Genomic DNA, 19,167 nt, shown 5'->3' with positions numbered 1-19,167 from the left:
TGAAGCTTTATGGCCTAGTTTTTTATTAGACAAAACACTACCAGAGGGAAGCGGTCTCTGTGGAATGTCATAGTTTTTGTTTTCTTCCAGTGAATGAGAGGAGTTAACACAGCAAGGTCCCTAAGTACCAGCCTCTGCTCTCCCTCCCTCCCTCTGCCCTCGTGCTCGCCACTCGTCTCCATTTCCTCTATTTCCTCTTTCATTTGATTGAGACAGATAGTTGCATGTCTGAGTGCCTCTTCGCAATCATCCCATTGTTTGGTGCCTGTGCACTTTTCTTGGAATTTGGGGATACGTGATGCCACAGATGGCCAGTGTTTACTACCTGTTACCAAAACTGGTCATTTTTTTTGTGAGATCCATGATACAAGCCCCCCCCCCCAAAAAAGAAAAAAAAAACAGAAAACCAGAACAACTCAAAGATAATGCACAAACAGCATGAGGACGGTCACACTAATCTGAGGACAAGCTGTTAAACCTTCCGACTCTCGTCTTCCTCAGCCAGTGTCTGTTTTTTTTTTATGAGCCTCCCCCCATCCCTTCACCCCCCCCCTTTTTTTAAACCGACAGAGAAACGGATCATCTTGCATTTATTAAATTCATTAGATTTAATTTGAGACAAGCCTTTTGGTTTCCTGGTTTTTGATAGTAGTTCAGTTTTAATGCTGTGATTTTTCCATTGGACCTAATTGCAAGGTTTGGAGCTGTCCCATCCGCAGTATTTTGGATGTCCTGTATTAAATCACTTCAATCATGCTATCATATGCCGAGATGTGTGTCAGAGAGCTTTTACTCACAAGGCTACATCCCTTCCAGATGTCTACACACCAGCACTGATATAAAAGAAGCAGACATTTAACCGAGAGACGAGACCTCGTCATTTACTGCTTTTCAATATTGCTTTCTCACTCTTGCATACCATAATACTCTAAGTTATTACTAGAAGATAACTGTTTGTACAGCCAAGTTTCCAGAAAAGAATGGCACTGAAAAAAATGTATAAGGATAACAAAGAAACCACAACTGCACCCACACAATTGCCAAACATTAGTATCGGGTTGTGCGCCTATCAGTGAGACTTCATGTTTATTAACTTCTCATGCTAGCTTATCCCCATTTTTCTCTTGATATTTTTCACTACCTTCACTCTTATTTTTTTTTAATGCATTTTTAACTACGGCCCTTGCTGGACTTTTGACCCAAGCTGCCGTTACAGGCCGAGTCTCCATTGTTGTTGGTTAATCTCTGCAGTGGGATACATCCAGAACAGTGTCAAAAACAAACAATGCTTCAGGAGTCAAATTGAGGGGAAAATGCAGTGATTACTTTCTATTCAGCCATATCCATGTAAGCACTAGCCAACCTCTTTATCAAACTAAACTACTCGACGTAGTCTGCAATCAGTATTTACTGATAATAGAAAGTGCTGGCTGGTTTCTGTTTAATGGCCGAGGTCAAAATGTTGCTGACTGCCTATTTGTCTCACTGTCGTTTTTTCTTTAACCTGTGTCTTATTTTGTAAGTGGTGGAAAAAGATTTTTGTTCTCATTTCAGACACTGTGTCCGTGTCTGTGTAATATTTTTAGCACGAGTGTTTAAATTAAACATCAATCAGCCTGTTAACGACAGGAACAAACTATCTTAAACCTCCTTTTTTCCCCCTTACTTTTTGGGAATTTTTTTTGTTTTAACTCAGCATCGCATTAGTGTTTTACAAAGCAGCTATGGCAAAGACAAAATGCACTAATCAAAAGGAGATATTGTCTCAGTTTTTCTCTGCACCTAATAGATTGAAAACAAGTGGCCAAGGAAACTCAAAGTCAAACATCCATAGAAGGGCACTTCCTCCTTGTCGTTTTAAGCCTGAGGTGCATATAAAGATGGATTTGTTCGTGTTTTCCTGCCTGTTTTTAATTAAAACAGCTGCGGTAAACATGGTGTGTAATTGAAGCAGTGAGCTGGCTTGTATCAGGTTAGCTTTGCTTGTAGACAGCATTCAGTAGAACTGTTTTCTTTGGACTGTCACAACATAAAGAGGCCCAGGATCATGAGCCAGTAAAATAGAGTTGTGGGTGGAATATAATTTGGATGGAGAATAATGGGCTGGAAATGTTTATTTTTTGGTCGGGGTTGAAATGGAGAATGAAAAAAGTGAGGGAGAGAGGGGTGATGAGTCTGAGAGGAGCATTTTTGAACTATGCAAAGGTGGCTATTACTGCAAGCCTGTTTTCCATGCAAGCTGTAGAGCTGCACACCGAGAAACTGTGCGGGTCTGTGTGCACTGCTCCTTCCTCATATTCTTCCCCCTATAAACCAGAATTATAATAATGAGTTTAATTGGGTCTTTAAGCCATCTGCAATCAGTGAACTTTATAGCTGGGCACGATTGCTACCAGCTTGCTGTGTAAATGCTTGAGACGTCACGATAATTATGCATCCTCCCCCCACTTCAGCAGCTAAACATACTTTGACCACACTTACACGGCCACCTCTCGCTGATGTTTGCTTGCATACTAGCTTGTAATCGGGTCATAAAGATGACAGTCAGTTCTCCAGGGGTTACTCGGTTAGCATTCAGCTTGACAGAACTGCAGTCTCAGGAGAATTTCAGCCTGTGACCTCCTCTAACTGTTCTCGGTCCCTATCAGTGTTACCCTCCTCTCCTAACGGAGACAAACACCATACATTTGTATGCATGCTCATTTAGATCTTCTGTTATTTTGGTGTCTCTTAATGTCTGGCTAGAGGCTGATTTAAGTAGATCAGTGTGACCTGCTGGCCTGCCTGTTGATTGAGAAGGACATATGTTTGCCCCTGGAGAGCCAGCCTCACTGCTTTTACAACCTAGTCACAGGTTATACTAAGGACTTGCCCTCTGAGGCGAGCGCTGCTGACAGACTGTGCTGTTAAACGATGGAGAGAGGCTTTTGTTGTGGATGGATAGGAGTACCCCCAGTGCGCTGCCTGTACTCTCGCGCTCCTTATTGACTGCGTGGGTCGTGCCTGAGCGCAGGGCCCAGTCAGTAGGTGTATAATTGAGCCAAATTCCCTTTAATCAGATAGATTGAGAAGAGGCCTGTGCCCCATAAGAGAACGAGCCTTTTATACAGAACAGTCACTCCTTTCTCTCGCAGCGGCCCGGGCTCTCCAAAATCAGTCCCAGATGATGGCTTTCCTGTGGGTATTAGGTGCAGCTGCAGGGCCGTTTACCAAACCAGAGCGAAAAAAAAAATACCACTAAATGTTTGAATGATAGTCTGACCTTTCTCCATTCTAAGAGTTCACCTTCTAAGAAAAAAAAAAAAATAGAGCTTTGCTGTTTGGATCCAGCTCAAACACAACTGTTTGAGGCGCAAGAAAAGGCAAAACTAAAGTCTTCTTCAGGTGATCTGCAGGGTCAAGGCTCACCAGTATGGCTGTGGGGGATGGTATAGGGTAAAGATGTGACCGCACGCGCTCTGTCAGCATTCTGACAGTTGAAACATGGCGTCTGAAATCTGTTAGCCATTTGGGGTTTCAGTTTGTGATTAAGTGGAGAAGGAGTTTGACCAGAAGAAGAGGATGAAAAAGGAGGAGGGAGCTTTGAAATCCCCTCTTTTCTTTTTTTTTTGTGAATATATCATTACTCTATGAACCTTTATTGGCTGCATGTGTAAGTTCATATGCTAATCCTAAACTTCTTTTGCTCTTAGTTTGAGAAATTCCCCCTTGTGATTAACCAAAAGAGAAAAAAATGGTCTATAATTCCTGTCAAAAAATACAGCTGTTGTCCTTCAACGAATCCTTTCTTTATCCTTACCTGACCGCCTCCGAGACCTTCTGTCTATTACTATCTGTACCCCTTACTCATCTGCGTAACATCTACCTCTCCATTACGGATAGATGAAATGGAAACGGAGAGCCGGGTTTTTGAAGGTGCTCGTGTCTGGGCTTCTAATTTAGTATTTTTTCTTTTTAGAGTCAGACCTAATGGAGCTGCTCAGAAGCGGTAAAAGCAGATGGAAATATGTGAAGCGTTTGGCGGGGGATATTTAATATAATTCACAGAGGGTTTTGATTTCATCCCGCAGGTATGTGCTCAGCACTCCAGGGATCAGAAGGACCCTTTTGTGTGAACTCACCACAGAAGGAAAAATAAAAAGTCTCTCACTCCCACCTTAGACTGCCTCCTTTCACCCTCTTTCCCTCCTGTTTTCTTTCATGTACCTTTATATTTCTTTAGTTTCTTTTATACTTTGCATTAATGTAATGCAAATAAAAACAGAGATTACTAGTCATAGGAAGTCACTCTGCATTAAATTGCACTTGAGGACGTCTTAATGTTGTTAAGGTATTTAAACAAATGGTTTGGTACTAGAAGGCTGAAGCCTCCCCTCAATTTGTCTCACTTTTGAGACTCGAGACAGTGTCGGACTTCACTTTCAAGTCTTAACAAAAACAGCAGCAGAGTTGCACTTGCAGCTGTAGGTATTGTTTTTCTCCAGCATCTGGAAAATTGTCTTTCTTTTCCGTTTATTGGAAATGCACTCACAATAACAGTTAGGATCTTTGCTGCTCACACTGCTCAGGACTATTTTAGCACTTGTTTCTTTGCCCTGTGGGTTAGATATCCAGTAGCTGAGCATCTGACAAAGATGTGTGGAAGGCTGGGTTGACAGAAGCACCGGCCAAGATTGACAGCAAATGGATGTATTGTTAGGAGAGGAATAAATACACTGCTAGTATCAATGAAGGGAACTGTAATAATTTGATGGAGATCTGCTAAACTTAAGCAGCTAGTTCTATATGTATCATTTTTCCTTAATTCTTTGTTAAAGTCTTTTACCTGTGTTTTACCTATTTCCTTTACTGTGGTCTTTTTAAAAAAATCAGATTTGTCTACCATCTGTTAATGCCTTTGAAATTTGTGTTCTAGTTTAACCCCCTCTTTTTTGACCCAAGTGTCTTTCAACAAATCCATGCGTTTTCTAAGACTCGTGATTGCGCCTTTCACGAGACTCAAGAACCGTCGTGCGGTACAGAGCTCCCGTTTTTAAAATCATGCCTTGGTTCTGGACGCCAGTCACCTCCTGGATAAATGCCACCTCTCTCTGCTGTGGTAAGAAGACCAATCTGAGTGATGGAGAGAAGTGTGTTTCTCATTAGTACATGGTTTCCTCTGCCTCGCACCCTGCCCACACCCACCCTGCAGGCTGGCCTCTAACTCCTGCCTCTGGGACTGCAGCCCGTCACTGTGCACCTAATAGTCTTGCAAAAAATAACGGAGGTAAGAAGGGAATGACAGACAGCTCAGGATATGGATGAACAAAGACATGCAGGAGTTGCGTCATGGCCACATAATTTATATGTTATGTGCGTTCTGTTACATGCACAGGAGAGATGAAAATAGATAAAGTTACACAGCCTGAGAAAAGAGCAGGATAAAATTTGTGGTACTTCTTATCTTTAGTTTAGTTAAAAGTTGATGAAGCATCTAACGCAATCCATCAATTTTGTTTAAATTTTAATAAAGTGTCACCTTTCAGCATTAATTCAAAGCTGTTTACGTCCATGTTAGTGAGTGTCTTCCTTTATAATTCTCACTATACTTGACTGGGCTAAATATAAAAGCAACAAAGAACCAAAAAACACTTGTCCTCCATTGAGCTGTTTTGTCCAATAAGGTTTCTTGCGGCTGAGCAGATTAGATGTTTTTGTACAAATCTGAACTTGTCTGAAGCTGAAACTTGTCAACTAAACACTACAGTCATTGTTTTATTCATTTCAGCCAATGAAAATGTGTCAACCAAATACTGGAAGCCAGATATGATAGCCAACAGTGATGCCACAGCTGATCTCATAATATCTGAAATGGTGACGTTTCCCATGTGTAAATAGTCTGTATACTCTCTGCACAGCCATCATCCACATCTGGACCTTCAAAAAAACAGCCCAACTTTCCTTCCTTTTTTTAAAAGTATGTTTAAGTGAGCAGACTTTTCCTATCGTTTAATAGCGAGAGCAGGCTAGGTGGATTGTCTCCTCATTGTATTCTCTTTTATAGTCAGGTTTCCATGATAGAAACCAGCAATCTGCAGCCTGCCATTGGCAGGTCTGCTGCCTAAGAGGAGAACTCACAGAAAACAGAAGGAAATTCAATAAAAAAAATTTCCCTCTGTTTCTCGAGTTTTCTCGATGCTCTCTGATTGGCTGGTGGCAGGTGGGCCACATGTGCTCCTGGCTGATATCTCTCCCCATGTGGGCCCTATTTGTCTGCCCACAGCATGGAAACATGTCAGTGTCAGCGAGGCAGGAGTAATATGCCATGCATAGTTTAATAGGAAAAGTGCTGAAGCCTGCTGCTGCTCGCTATCTGTGTGTGCGCAGTCTCATCTTTTAATTGTGTTTATTCACAGAGTCAGCCATGCATACATAAATGATGTTTACACGTATGCACATGTTGCTGAGTAGTAGGTGGACAACAGAGAGGAAAATAGCAGCGAAGAGTCTGAACACCATCACTGCCTGTCAGATTTCACTCGTCTCTATGGAAATGTTATGACAACAAAGCTGCTCTGCACCTGCGTGGCCCCTTTGTTTTCCTGTTCAGAGTTGTGTGTCTGCATCTGGGCAAGTGCACTTGGCCTAAGCAGATTAAAAAAAAAAAAAAAAAAAAACTTCGTCAAGATGTAATTGGTGGTGGGAGAGCGGAGGAGGTGGTGGTGGCCAGGAAATAATTTCACCATTGTGCAAAGCATGCTGAAGGAAGAGAGGAGAAGAAAAGGTGGAGGACCCTCAGGGTCTGTGCACTCTTGAAGAAACCTCTGAAGACTTTCCTGCTTTAACACTGACTGAGAGTCCTCTGTTTGAGGCCAGCTAACATTATTTAAGCAAGGTCAATTAGTCAGCCAGCTATTGTATGCATGCTTTGTGTTAGACCACAGAGGGAGAGGACTAAAAGGCTGGAGACTAGTGGGAGGTAGAGTCCTGTTTTCTGCCTTTTGTTCTCCTTTTTTTTAACAAAAAAAATAAAAACAAATATTTTTCCTTCCCTGAGAAAAGTGGACTTTATCTTAATAGTTGGGTTTGTAGCTGTTTTTAATTTACAGAATGCTCAAACAGCCAATTTAAAATGGCAATCTGCTATTTTAATTGAACACCTACTGAATAATTGTGGAAACTGCTGGAATCATTGTTGCAAGCAACCAGACCTACATGGATGATTGTTACAGTGTGGTTTGCTTGCTTTGAGTCTGTAGAGTTTCTCATCCGTGTCATCCATTGAATCTCGTCTGTGTGCTGGGACACAGGGCGTTGTAATTGGGGGGGGGGGGCTGGTACTCTTTGAGTATACAGTGTTTTGCATGCATGCATGCATGTGTGTGTTGCACAGGTGTCTCTCACACAGCAGCCCAACCATGAGCTGGAGGAGCTGCATTCCTACTGGGAAGCTGGACTGGTCAACCAAAAACACACGTGTGGATTCACAAGCAGTGTGCCTTGCTGTCGTACACATACACAAGTCTAGACCCGTCTGCCATTTCTTTGCCTTTTTCATTGCATGCAGACCTTTTCCAAACAGCATTCATGATCACTCAGCAGGTTTTGACAGGTGGAGTGACATAAACGTAATCATCCGTGCCTTTCTTCTGCTATGCATTCATGCACTACTTGGCCAATAAGATAAAACAGCGTGGATTGCACTTCCTCATTTTCCGTCTTTCTTTTATGTTTTTACTGCAGTTCAATTCAGACCAGTCACTACAACACGACTGCAGTGATGACATAATGTGCTGTCTCTTATACACATACAGTGTTGTGGAGAAGTATTTGCCCCCTTACCTGAGTGGGCGTATTTGTCACATTTAGCTGTTACAGATCGTCAAAGAGTTTTTAAATTATAATTTCGTTTGTTAAGGGGAGAAGATGTCCAAACCTACCTAAATTCAGACACATTGGAGCATTTTTAAGCATGAACGGTCTGCTTAAGGTCATGCCAAAGCATAACAATTGGATCTAAGTCTGGATTTGGACGAAATCACTCCAAAACCTCCTTTTCTTTTTTTTTTTAGCCATTCAGAGGCGGACTTGCTGGTGTTTTTCAGATCATGCTCCCAAGTCGTCTTAAACTTCAGGGCATTTACTGATAGCCTTACTTTCTCCTTCAGGATTTTCTGGTAGAGAACAGAATTCATGGTTCCATCAATGAGAAAGTTATCCAAGTCCTGAAGCAAAAAAACAGCCCCAGACCATCACACTACCACCACCATGTTTGACTGTTGGTGTGATATCCTTTTTATGAAATTAGCCCTTGGAATGTTAGTTTTATGCCAGATGTAACGAGTTTTGAACTTTCCAAAACTTAGACATTTGTCTCAGTCCATCAAGTACTTTCCCCAAATTCTCAGGGATCATAACAATATTTCTGGCAAATGTGAGACGAGCATTTGTTTTCTGTTCTATGGTCAGTTGTGGTTTTCTCTTTGGAACTATCCCATGGATGCCATTTTTGCTCAGTCTCTTTTTTATTGTTGACCTTAACTAAGGGAAGCGAGGCCTGCAGTTCTTTAGATATTGTTCTGGATTCTTTTGTCACCTCCCGGAAAGGTTCACCACTATTCCATTTTCTCCATTTGTGGATAAATGCTCTAACCGTCATTCGCTGGACTATTAAAGCTTCAGAAATGGCTTTGTAACCATTTCCAGGCTGATAGATGTTTTTTGTTTGTTTCAACTGTAGTAGTGTGTTGCTTTTTGAGATATTTTAGCTTACTTCACTTCGTCTGACAAATTCTGTTTATTAAGTGATTTCTTAATTAAGGTAATTAAAGTTATCAGACCGAGGTCTGGCTAATGAACTTGAACTAAGCTTCCCAAAAGGTCAATCGTAGTTGATTTATGATTTAACAACTTGCAAGTTTGGATAGTTTTTTAATTGCAATATATCTCTCATTAGCTTTTTTCTTTTATTTTCTGTCTCTTTAATCTCCAGGAAATCGTTCATGTAATGTGTTTATCAGCTGAAAGTCATTTTACAGCTGCTGTGCCCTCACAGTTTTGTACCCAAATGTTTACTGTATCCTGCTGTTTTTTCGTTTCCACTGGTTTTCTTAGCGTGACAGCTGGGTAGATTGGCTCTTGGAGTGATAGTAAAAGAGCAAATTCATTACAAAGCACGTTAGATAAAAACATTTGACCAAAAGACCAGCTTTTATAAAGAAGGAGGGGCCATTATTAGAAAAACTTTTAGGGACTCCTTGTTCTTTAGTGTCCATGGGGACAAAACTCGGGAGCTGCTGGGCCTTTCAGTCTAACCTACTTGGGTGGTGTTCCAGGGGAAGAAACCTTTCATTAGCACTGGACTGAAAAAAACAGACGGTTGATGGACAAATGGCGAGAGACATATATACACATACACACACTGATGAGGTGACTTGTATTATTCTTAACTGTTTTCCACACATCCTGGCCATCATGGTCCATCCACGGTCCACTGCTGATGTGAAGCTGCGGGGATCCACAGCTGTGAGCTGACAGGCTGTGCACTGTCTTCACTCATCTGCACTCTAACTACTGTGCAAACTAACACTGAGTGCTTACAGTGCTCCTAGCCATGTCTTCTAAACTTTTCTGCACATTTACCAATAACAGCAAACTTTTGTCAGTTGCACTCGTTTTAAACTGAGGTTTTTGATTGACATATCTTATGAGATATCTTTACAAATGACAATGCTGCTATGCTCAGTGTTTGTTTCTGGAAGAGCTTATGCTTCCTTGTTACTTACAGTAGTATCTCTCTTCTATCTACCTGAAGGGGATTGCTAGTGGACATTATGCCGGAAGGCGGGCTTAATAGCTGTTCTAGGAAAAAATCGAAAAAACAGCTTGAGGAAGTTCAAATCCTTACTGGGGCCTCACCTGTACACACCTGGCCAGTCAATGTGTAAAATGACTGTAACTGGGAATCGAGTTGACTGAAAAATATTTGTCAGATGCTGCATTCTGCTTTTACTGTGGGGACAGGTAGTCTCAAATATTCTTAGATGACCTGACAAGTATTTTGAAATTTCCTAGTGCCTTAAAGGTCAGTCCTTCTTATTCTGCCAAAGCTTTATCATCTATGATCAACACTGATTTCTTAGAAAAACTGAGTCACTATTTAGTCCTCAAATTCCTCTACCTAGTGTTTCAAGGCACATCTGAAACAAAGATTTATAGCACACTAGATCTAGGATCATTCTTAACTTAACTTGTGTATCTCTACACCGTCGCTTGTGTATGCCAGATCTGGCATGTTTGTGTTATTAACATGCACTCTCTCTTTTAAATAAATAAATGAAAGAAATAGAAAAAACAGAGAGAGAGAAAAAAAAACATGCACACTGACTGCTGAGATGGAGTTGGCATTGCCTGCTCTGCTCCAAACCTTTAGTGGGTTTGTTTAAATTATATCCCTTACGAGGGAAAATATGTAGTGGTTGAACTAGAGGACCCCCCCTTCTTCCAGATTTCTGTCTGCTGTCGTTTACTTTTTTCAGTAGCACACCATCCGTCTTCCAGACCCTCTTCAGAGTCTTCTGTTCTTTCTCTTAATGGCTTCCTCTTGCTCGCAGTATTCATCTCATATTTTTATTAAATTGTTTCCCTCTTTGGTCTAATCATGTTCATAAAGTCCTGATTTGTCTATTCATTGCCTCTCACTTCTCTATCTCAACTCTCTAGTTTTGTGTCTTTAAAGCCGCCTTCCCTCAGTCCTTGCCCTCCCCTCTCATCCTCCCCACAGTTATGCTATTTTCTACTGTGCGTGGTGGATACATTTAGATTGTGGTTGTTCGGGAAGTAATGGCTACATCAATTGCGGAGGGAGGGGGGGCTCTGCTGCATCGCTACCTTCTCTTAGCCACAGCCGAGTCTCTGCAGGCTGATGCAGACTTTCCACTAGGGTGAACCCATCGACTTGGGGTGCCTACTGGGGCTCTCTGCCGCCACGGACACGCCCCCAGGCCACAGCCCGGGCTGGCAGGCACCCACAGAGGCACGCGGCGTCAGCCTGCCTAGCGGACGTCCTTGTTTGTGTTTGTCTTGTGTGGTGGTGAGTTTCTCACTGTGCTGCAGTGACCGTAGCACCACCCAGCTGCCTCATACCAGGATATGTCCCTGCACACCCTGGTCAGGCCCTGTGGGCCGTAAGTAGCCTTTTCCTACTCGAACTACACAGAGGTTGACTGTAACTCTTGGTACACATCCTGAAGTAATGAATGGCTCTACTCAAGACACGATACTGGTGGTTTTTATGTTTTTACTCATTTACACCCTACCTTAAGCCATTTTTTATTTTCTTGGGCTCCCTTTCTTCTTTGGCTTACATAGCACCCTAATGCTAGAGTCACGCTAGGAGAAACAGTGGTTGGAGTCCACAACACAACCAAAATTGTTCTAATCATGAACAGTGAACCTAACGTCTTGTTGCCTTTCGAAATGGTTGCTTCACAGATGGAAATCTGATCTGTGACACTCCACAGTTAGTTGCCATCAGTTGCTGTTTTATTGTCACATAAAGGTGCATCAGAGACGAGTTGGGCTCATCGACACAGACCGACTCTGATTCCAACCTGTTGTAAATCTGTCTGTTTAAAAATTAGATGGCAATTGTTTGCAGGTTTTTACCAACCTGTCTGAGAGTGATTGTATTCAGACTGAGCTGCTGTCTGACTTTTACTCTACTATGACTGAATTTGATCTGTCTTTGATTTACTTTATTTTGGGGAATTTTCACTGGGTATTGTTGATGTTCATGTAGGAATAGCCTGAATTTAAAATGTATTACTCTATATTTTATACTGATTGTATTTTGAACTTTAAATAATCATAATCAGTGTTGTGTTATGTCTGTCATCAATTAGCACAGCCTACCTTCTCAATAAATATGTTTTATGCATGCTGCATATGAAGGTCAGCAGTTTTCCCAGTTTGATTTGATCTGTAAAAAATTGCAAATAAGAAAAATCAGTACGTATAAACAGGCTTGTAACATCATGACTCCAAATATATAAAAGGGTGTCTTTGTGTGTGTTTATCCTTGTTAAATCCAGAGTATTTAGGATATATAAACTCCTAATTGCCAGATAATAGTCTACAAAATGCCTCATCCTGGTCTGCTATTCCTTCACCATGTCACTGCTAATCAGCACCCTGACACCTGTGACTGTCCAGACCCCTGCTGCAGACAGAATTAGCAGATCAACATTTTTGAGTGTAATGACCCACTCCGATTTACCCCCCTTAATCTGAGTGTTGTTAGTCATTAAGAACAAACAGGTGTTTGTTGCCTGGAAGCTGATAAACCATGCAAGGGTCAGAGTTCAGGTGGCCCCCGCCCTGTAGCGACAGGATCATTTGAGATAGCCATTATGTTCTGCCAGTGAGCGTTTGTGTTTGGCCTGGAAGTGGATGTGTGTTTGGAGCAGATGGAATTAGTGTGACTAATATGGATTACTGAAATCGGCCTTTGCGCCAGAAAACATTAGGGCGGCACACTCCACATGGTAAGATCGTACACATGCGCAGACAGTTTGAGCTGTAATTGTTTAACAAATTTCTAAGTGGTTACCAGAATAAAACCGTTGTATGAATATATGGTTATATGTGGTTTTTAGTCTAAAGTGATTTGAGTGGTTAGTAAGTATGCCAGTCTGTTCCAATCCACCCTAACCGGCATCCTCAAAAACAATATGTTCAGAGAAGTTTTGTGCAATATTTCCAAAGTTCTTCATGAAATGTTAAAAAATAAATAAATACTTGCTTCATTTAATCCACTTAACATTTAGGGAGGGACTCCATACTTTAAGAGCTACACACTTTAAATCATTGTGTGTGACACAGAGTCGGTGAGTGCTTATAGTGTTGAAAAGGATTACAGCACATAATGTGTGACTGTCGTCACCCTAAATATATGTTTAAACACACACACATATTGCTGAAATAACTTTAATCTGTTGGTAATTACTTATACCAAACATTCGAATGCCGGTCATTATTTTCCCTTAATGAACTTTAACTTTTCTTTTCACTCCCTTGTGCGGATAATATGCCCACCCACATTTCAGCACAGCTCGGCTCAGTTTGAGATTACACAGGAGCTTCAGCTACAAACAATGTGGAATCTGCAGATGTGTATACATAGCACGGCTGTGATGCAAGTAAAGTTTGAAAGTTACACAGGATGTGTACACAGCAGCTTTTGATGAATGTCTGCTGGTGTCACAAGGTTATATATCAGTGACTCGAACGCTTGACCCCGAGACTTTTGGAGATTTTGATGCCTGTCACTGTGCTTCTCTTTGTCATTGTGTTTTTATAGTGCAGGTATTGATACGAATATTAAATGTTAAGATAAATGTTTATGCATATCTGGGAACTAATGATATGAGCAAGGGGGGAAGAAAGTAGAAGATGTTTTGCAAGTCAAACCACACACTGTTTGTGCTCCATCCTTTTTGTCCTGTTGAAAGGAGAAATGTGTAAATACATGAGAAATTGTGTGCTGTCCTAATTTAATTGTTGATTTGGGGGATTTGGGTTGTAATTTTGGTTCTGTATACGTCAAATAACTCCCAGGCTCAGTCCAAAATCAGTTCCATGCATGCTGCAGATGTCTCACATGGCTCCTATTAAATATTTACGTTGTGATTTAAAAGCTTTAAATTCGTTTTTATGGTATTTTGGCCAATTTTCCCAATATTTAGCCACATGTGCAGTTTGTGGGGACTGTGAGTATGTTTGACGTAGCAAATGCTTACTTGACCTGCACTTAACTCTTTAGTTTAAAAAAAAAAAAGTCACATCACAAACAATTGTTAAATTACTACTTCAGCCTCATCTGACATTTAAATCGTTTTTGTTTGTACCATATGTTTCTTATGCTCAGTCAGTGAAGCTGTACTTATCTCGTGAAACACACAAGTACATTTTTTTTAAATCACCACTGCGGATTTGGCCAAACAGGCAGAAGATCCTCTCCCACTGGTGACCCCCACCTTCACCACGATGCATTTTTTGCCTCCTTTTTGTGACTAAATGAGAGTTGCAGTAACTTTGTGCGATCTTAGAAACAAGAGTCTCTTTGCAATATGTGAATCTTATCTTGAGAGACTGAACACTGATTTTTCTTCTTCTTTTCTTTTTTCCCCCCTTTTTTGTGGTTGTTTGTAAGTAATACTCACTCTACTCTCAGAGCTAAGTGCTTTGTAAGAGTATTAACAGCACAACAGACAATTCAACTAAATAAATAACCAAGAGGGCCATTTAATGTCACTCGCCTTGTCAGATTTCAGCTGTCAGTATTGAGGCACTGGAGTTTTGGACTATGCTGGCTCTGTGAACATCTGTGCTTAGACCTTCATCATTTTTCATCACAGCTTTTCTTAAATGGGGCATGTGAGGTTAGTAACCTTACTAAGGTCCAGCTTGAGAACTCGTGCTATTAATTAATTAGAGCTTAGTGCCATGATGGTTATAGCTAGTTATATTTTTAACAAAGGGAGGCCCGAAAAACTGTTTCCTTGCATGAGTTTCATCTACAGTAATTGAATTTAGTGTTTACAACTATTTAAGACCTCCTGCACCCTTTTCACCCTCTATGACCTCCTCACCATCTGCTACAACCTCCTCTCATTAATGCCATATTACTCATTTGCTTATGTTTTTTTAAATAAATAAAATCCCCCCCAGCCTCCATCCCTCCATTCCTTTCAAATGAGAACCACACTTGGGTTGCTTTCCAAGGGTGACAGGCGGTACTTTTTAGGTGCTCCCTGCTGACTGTTGGACACAGAGACATACACATGCACACACTCAACACCTCCACAACTTCAGCTCCTCATACCTCGCATCAGTCGATTTCCAAAGACGGATACACTTATCAGTGCTTATGGCCTTGCTTGGACTCAGCCAGAAACAGCAGACCCCCTCCCCTCGCGTTTCATCAGTGCTCCACCTCTTTAATTTCCTCTAATTCTTTCCATCCTCTGCTTTTTATATTGCAGCACTCGTTGGCTCATCACTCCTCATTTCTGGTTTTCTCATTTCTGTTTAGATTTTTCTTCTAGTCTTTAGACACCTTGCTAGCTTGTGAAAAACCACACAGAAATCTGGTCTGCCAAACGCCATAGCGGCGTAAAAAATGCCTGAATGAAGCAATAATGAAGAAAATTAATAATGGAAAAGTTTATTTCATTTCACACTTGTCACAACAAAGTGCATAGCTGAGTTGAGAACTTTTCGATTGAACAGCACCACCAGCAGCTGCTTGCTATTGTTTGGGGAACATAGATTTTTCCCTCTTTTATGCTCACATGACTGACATCTGAGGTCAAACAAACATGTGAATGTGAAAAAGTACTATTCTTTCCATAACTGATAAACTGACAAATTAAGAGTTAAAATGCTTGCAAGCAAATATACATCTGGGGGCACCAAGACATGAACGCGGCCCCAGGGTACCCCAGGGTATTGCTATATGTAAACCCATATTTAAACAAATTTAGAGCCCCCGTTTGCCTCTGTTGTACATTAACTGCCAGCTTGCATTGTCCATCCACTGTAGAAATGATATGGAGGATCAGTGAGCGCTCTCCTATGAGGCCAGGATGATGACAAGCCTAGCATGGAAAGAAATATCTGTACTCGGGAAATCAGGCTGCCATTTGTTTTTATTTCTAATAATTCACCGAACTGCACGTGAAATGAATCGCATGTGTGCCTGCTGATGTATTTTGCCAAGAACTAACCAAAGTCAAATTCTTCCTTTGCTTTCTTTTCCTGTTTTTCTTTCTTTCTGACTTTCCCTTCTTTTTCTCCTCATTGCTTTTTTTTTTTGTCAGAGCAGCAGCTAGACCATCTGCTGGCACAGGCATACAGTAGTATGGCATGAGAGGAACCAGTGGCACACCAGCCTTCATCTGTTATTAGTACTTTTCAGGAAGATTTAGAGGAGGGGAATGTGGGGCAGGAGAAGAAGCGTGCAGAGAGCCCAAAAACTAGAGCTGGAGAACCTGGATCCAAAAACAAAGTGGTCGTGTGTTTTCCCTGCTCAGCTTTTCTTTTCCCCCTCTGCTCTTTTACTCTCTTCTGCCACAATTTTATTTTGTACCACACACCAACATCACAAGGAACGAAATACAGCTCAGCAATACTCCGAATCTCTCTCCTCTGATAATGAAAAAACACAGTTTGTGTGTGCTGATGAACATTACTAAAGCAACCTTTGCACCAGTATAGATGTTCTTATACTGAAGATATCAGTCAGCTATTTATCTGCTTTTTCTTTGCTGTTTATAATAGGCTGAATGCTTCATCTTATGATTTTTGTCAATAATTTCATTTCCTCAACTGCTGACTGTAAATAATCTAGACTGATGTCCGAGAGATGGTTTGAGGTTACTGGGAGGTCAGATGTGTCGTGTGGGCAGTGGGGATATTTGGAAAATTGAAAACTGAGCGGCAGAGAGAGAGGAGAGAAACGACCGAAAAGGTCAATTGAATTAAAGATTGTAAAGTGCCGAGGGAAGGCAAATGCTGCCTGCAGCCACATGACCCCATGCTCCAACACGTTGTCATTGGCTGCCTCTTCTTAACCCTGAATGTGGAAACTAATTAGAAAGAAAAAATAGGGAATGTGGGGAAAAAGAAAGGCCAAGAAAAGGAATAGAAGAGGGGAAAAAAGCGAACTTTATGCAGATTTGTGTGTGTGTGTGTGTGTGTGTGTGTGTGTGTGTGTGTGTGTGTGAAAAGAGTCTCTTGAAATTACAAAAGTGCAATAGGGACCACTGAGCAGGGCAGGGTGAGTGAGTGACAAAACTGGCTCTTGTCCAGGAACCAGATTTCCTTTAAAAACAGAAACTTCCTTTGTTCCACCTCTTCCTATTTACTTACATATCCTATTCTCAAATCTTGAGTAACTGCAGCTTGCACATATACAGTAATAATTATTCGTATAAAAGACGGTAAGTCCCTTTACACCTTAAAAAAAAAATGTGTGTCTATAGCAGTTTGGATAAATATTGAAAACCTCAAAAAAACATGGTGGCTAAAACTGCTTCAGAAGGACAAAAAACCCCAAAAACAGTTAAAACCCACTAACCTCTAGGTTCCTGCATTATTTCCTCTGTTTTTTTCCACCAGGAAGTTTGTGCCATCTGAGCAAATTGATATAATAGTGCCTGCATGACAGGAGTGGTGCTGTTTTATGTGTTTGTGTTGTTAGCGTGGGACCTTGCACAACCGCTCACAGCTATGGGCCAGTGTGCTTTTGTTTGTGGGTGTGGGGGTGTGTGCTTGCATCCTGCATCAATCCCCATACCAACATCCTACCTATAAAACACATGGGTGGGCAGTTCTGTTTATTGTACGTGTTAGCAAACAACGCTTACTTATTTAGTGAGTCAGTCATAATGGTTAAATCCATTTATTACCTTCCTCTGCCTGTTTTCAATCATAATCTTTATTTCCATTTTGCCTTCAGCACACTGGTGGCAAGGAAGAATTCCAAGACCTCTCGTGCACTGAAAGACGACATTAAACAGTTATAAACGTTTGTTTTGGGTAGTGGATTATGGCTGGATTCAGCAGACAGAATTCAATAGTTTGTAGAAGGGGTTGCACGGTCAATGTTTTTCCACTTACCATCCGATACAGATACCCTGGTTTGAGATATCTGCCACTACTCGGTACCAATCCGATAATGGTGTCATATGAAGAGGCTATAATTCCCGTTATGAGGACGAGAATGGGAATCATTGTTTTATGTTCAAGGAAACATCAGGCTCGGCTTAAACATTACCTTGCAAGATAAAATGTAGGGAAGCAAAAACCTTCGAACATGAATGTGCTTAACTGGTATTTGGGTGGCTAAAGATAAAGAATGAACAGGAACTAAATTTATTAAGTTAAAAAACACAGGATTCACCTTATTACCCAAACTAGTTTTTAACCCAAAGACATAACAGAGAGAGCTTCTTCAAACGTCTGACCTTGAAGTCAGTTTATCTCTAAATGGTAAATGGACTCAGAGTTCAGTATCTTGTTCAGCGATGCTTTGACATGTAGACTAGAGTGAAAGATCTCAAAGATATTGCCAAAACTGAATGATGAAAAACATATTTTTCCAGATCAGTTTGAAGTAGTTGATGTCTGCTGAAATTGGTAACAAAGAGGGTTCTGCACAGAAAAACTCCTTGCAGTCGCCTTGTTCGTTGCCAGAACGCTGTACTAGGAATGTACAGTATTCACCGACTTGACTCGCAAACACACACCAAGCTGTACTGAAACTTGAAAATGTGAAATGCAAACCAGTAAGGTTGTGCCTTACTCTGAGCGCAACCTTTACTTTGAGGACGAATGATCTCTTCTATGTGACCGATTTCACCTAGCAACAGCCCGCAACCACTCACCAACAGGTTGTGACCAGTGGTTGTTATAGGGGTCTCTGATAGGTCTCTTCGTCTGTGTGACTGAGCCTGAACATACATAATATGTCTGTGATCACCAGCCATTTTATTAGGTACGTCTTAATACTGGGTTTTACTGCCTTTTGCCTTTAGAACTGCATTAAATCTTTTGTGCCATCGATTCACTATGTTGCCATCTATATTGCTCTGTTCTTACATTATAGCATAGCTTTCCTGTTCCACTTATTCCCAATGGTGCTCTATGGGTTTAAGTATAGTGAACGTACTGTCATGTTCAAGACCATTCTGACATAATATGAGCTTTGTGACGTGGTTCTTTATCCTGCTGGAAGTAGAGGATGGAAATGGTGTTCATAAAGGGATGGTGATGATTAATACTACTTAATAATCAAAAAGCTAATAATAATAATACTTGGATTAGTGATGCTCAAAGTGTGATTAAAAATTCTCCACACCAAGCTGCACCTGAAGTGCTGATCCAGTTACATTTTGAGGTGCTTATGCAAAATCCTCTCTCTGAATATTACAGCAGAGACACCTGGAGCTAGGTGACCATTTTCAAATCTTCCAATTTCCTCTTCTTAGATGACAGGAGTGGCACTTTGTGTTGTTTATATTGCTGTAGCCACTCTACTTTTGTTCAGACTGAACAAAAGTGTGATCATACAACAAACGGAGCTTCTTTTAATTTAATAATACTAGTGGCTAGGAATATGATTGG

The 19,167-nt window shown here is 41.1% G+C and overlaps 1 protein-coding gene across 2 annotated transcripts in view; it reads left to right on the top strand.

Moving 5' to 3' along the window:
• Positions 1–19,167, top strand: part of LOC100704978 (mitochondrial import inner membrane translocase subunit TIM16) — a 117,848-nt gene that overhangs the window by 37,450 nt on the left and 61,231 nt on the right. The window lies entirely within an intron of this gene.

The sequence above is a fragment of the Oreochromis niloticus genome, linkage group LG4 (assembly GCF_001858045.2).
Source record: "Oreochromis niloticus isolate F11D_XX linkage group LG4, O_niloticus_UMD_NMBU, whole genome shotgun sequence".
In the NCBI taxonomy this organism is placed as follows: domain Eukaryota; kingdom Metazoa; phylum Chordata; class Actinopteri; order Cichliformes; family Cichlidae; genus Oreochromis; species Oreochromis niloticus.
The sequence above is the reverse complement of the archived record's forward strand: the minus strand, read 5'-3'. Positions and strand labels throughout refer to the sequence as shown.